The sequence below is a fragment of the Ipomoea triloba genome, chromosome 14, assembly GCF_003576645.1.
Source record: "Ipomoea triloba cultivar NCNSP0323 chromosome 14, ASM357664v1".
Lineage (NCBI taxonomy): Eukaryota > Viridiplantae > Streptophyta > Magnoliopsida > Solanales > Convolvulaceae > Ipomoea > Ipomoea triloba.
The window spans coordinates 22398685-22402288 of record NC_044929.1 but is presented as its reverse complement, the minus strand read 5'-3'; positions in this window follow the sequence as shown (position 1 = coordinate 22402288).

Below are 3604 nucleotides of genomic sequence, written 5' to 3'. Positions count from 1 at the left end.
TTTTTTTTTTTTTTTTTTTTTAATTGTAAAAAAGTTTCCCATCAAATAATAAGATTAGAAGTTCAGCTATAAATTAATTAATTTTCTTGTACATGCATTCCAGGTGTGTTGCACATCAGTCTGGGATGTCAAGTTCAATATCTTACTTGGATCTTCTATCGAAACGTGGCATCAATTGTTATATATAAGTATAAAGAAATAGAATTACGTCTTTATTACTAGATATAACTTTTAGCGTAGTGATAATTAATTAATTAATTATGATATAATATTTTAGATTAATTTTTTTGTTTTTATTTTATTTTTTGTTGGTTTTAAAATTTTCTTAATTATTGGGTTTTGATTAAAAAAAAGAAGTTAGACTTAAGGAAACCCTAGTATGTATAGCCTCTAGCTTAGGGTGTCATTTCCAGAGCTTTCTCGTGATGTGTGTCGTGTACTGTACTACTTATCTTCTTGATCTGACTTCGATTTATATTAATTTGAAGATCTTTTATATTTAAAACTACTTTCACCAAGGATAATATATATGTAAAATTATAAAGAATTTATTTTTATTTGTTCTCGTGTTAAATTAAAATATATAATTATTGCACAAAAAAGCTCATTGTGTGTGATTAGAATATAATTTTTATACTTGAAAATCATGAGTTTGAATCTTGTCATTATTCTCTCAATTGAGTCTGTGAATAATGTTTTTTTAGTGAAACTCACCCCTCCTATGTAATTTGCATGTTATTAAGCAAAAGGATTTTTCTCTCGAGCACTAGTATCTACTAAACAAGAAGCAAGTAGGGAGTAGCAAAAATTTCAATTTCTCCGACTAATAGAACATCCTCAATAGTAATGGTTTTTTGAGGTTCCAATTAACTAGGGGAGAGGAGGAAAATTGAAGAAAAAAAAAAAGCATAAGACGCGCCAACCGGTGCTTGCACTGCATGTGTCCAACTAAGCGTTGTATTGCAATGCACGCGAGTGCTGCGTGAAAATCATAGATTTTGGTGGGTCCCAAAAATATGATAAAAACCAAGGTTCTTGCACAAAGATTTTTTTTTTCTCTCTCTTCTCAATATAAACTTGTTATCCTCAAAAATCACACCAAAAATCATAGATGGTGATGCCTCTTATTATTTTTTGGTGATCGAAAAGTGCATGGTCATGATTTATAACCATCATAATATTATTATAAACTGGTATACTTTATATTTATTAATTAATCGTGAATCAGTTAATTATATCACAAATAAATTAATTAAATGCTTTGAATTTAATCTTTGTTTAAAGTACTTTTAATTGTTAAACACTCTTGCTTTTTGGCCAGCTACTTGGCCTTTTGCAGTCCACCTGAAGAGCTCCCACAGTGATTATATAATTAGACAACCCTAATTGCTGTCTACCTTATCATACAATAATTAAGCTGTTTTAATTTGAAAGTTGTCACACTTAGACAAATACTTAACACCAACTCATTATTTAAATTATTATAACTAATTATATGGGGATTGATAATCAAATATAAAAAAAGAAAAATGTTATTACTGATTATCATGTAAGGATCAATTTACATAATCGTAATTTTCAATCCAACACTATTTAAACTTGACCCAAAATCATGTAAATTTTGTCTAAGGAATATATTCCTTAGGTGCATGCAGTCATGCATTCAAGGAACAAAAGAGCAAAGATGCACCATATATATACACCCACACACCCCAAAAAAGATATTATAAAATATCAAAGATTAGACAAAGAAAAAAATGTATACATAACTAATAACGAATTCACAACTTTATTTGGTTATACTTGTATAGCAAATAGCGCTATATTTTTTTTCTTTTTTAGAGGAAAGATAAATATATTACGATCAAAAGAATAACAAATTACACAGGGCATACCCCACCCGCAAAACAACAATGCCAAAATGACAAATGAAATAAAAACCCTAAAACAAACGTCATGTTTGGTAACATAGTTAGCTTATCAACCAATTTTAGACTATTTGACCATTATTAACTGCTTGACTTGGTTAAACAATCAATATAAGTGTTTGATTAATTAGTTTTTTGTAACAACTTATTGCTCCAAAATGCTAAAATTCAAAAAACAGTTCAAAGCATCTTTTTTATCAGCTTTTTGAGAAAATCATTTTGGATGTAATCAACTATTAGCTAATAGCTAGTTTACCAAACACTTTTCTACAATCAGCTAATGTTATCAATTAGTCAAACCCACTAATCCAATCAGCTAACAAATATTTACCAAACACCTAAAAAAAGAATCAAATCATAACTAGATACGTTCAGTAGGATAAAGAGAAATACCGCTACGTTTCGATGACATGATTTTGAACTTGGCCTTTCTTGTATCCTCACAACTCAAATTACAATCCAATAATGAATAAGTAAATTTTGTTTAGTCTTTTGAATGATGAGAGAAACACACAACCGCTCTGTGAGGGTGTATATATAATATATAAACTTTAAAAATCACAAATAAAAAATAAACTCCCTACTTACACCCAAAGGGCAGTGCAACGAATACAATAAAAAAAAATGGTGTCACTAATTTTGTTTAATCTTTTCCATCACTAACAAAATACTAATAAAATCGTTTCACCAATCCCTATATATGTGTATAAACTAATCCTTATAATCCTAATTTATAACGATAAACTATTAGAGTTAGGTTAACTCAAAATCACGTCCTTGTAATGTTGCCTAAGGAATATACTAAATAATATATTTTAATAGATGTAATTTAATTAATTAATTAATGACTCAAGGAACAAATTAAAGTGCAAAGATTCATCATACTCCACGAAGGATATTATAAAATGTATGATCCATAGCAGTGAATCAGAACGTTATCAGATGATCAGTGGATATGTATATATTACATTACAACAATTTGTGTTGGGATCTCCATGTTAGCAGTAAACCACTTTGGTAAACATATGAATTGGCATTTGCTAATGATGTTCCTCATATGCCTATGTGGCATCATAATTGTTGACTAAGTGCTAGGCATGTTTCTTTATTTTACTCCTACCAAGCTAGCTTAGCTATCATGCACCAACTCATAAATATATAAATACTTTTATACATCTATGTGTGTTCGTTGCCTTTGATATGGTTATTACATTATTTTAGTGATATTTAGTGTTGTATAATTTATATTTAATCTCAACATGTTCCAACAATTATAGTTAAAATATTTGTTGATGGATCGTCCAGACAGGGTGGCCTACTAGTGGAGCATAATTCTTGTACAAAAACGTAAATTGATATGTTTTTATCAACACCCTTAGCTTTCAGTTCATCGAGTCTGATGCAGAGAGTCCTTTTAGTGCAATCTATCTCTTTCGTATTGTTTATAAGTTATTACACAGGATCGAGTTTTATCTAATGCACACCTTCAAATAGTAACGGTAAGTTTTCATCATTATCAAACCCCAAAAAAATATAATGTTGATGGGCCAAACAAGTGTCTCTCTCTCTCTATATATATATATATATAACATAAATGTAAAATGATGGAATAAAAATAAGATGTTTGCAAAAAAAAAAAAAAAAAAAAAAAAAAAAAAAAAAAATCCACAAAAAAA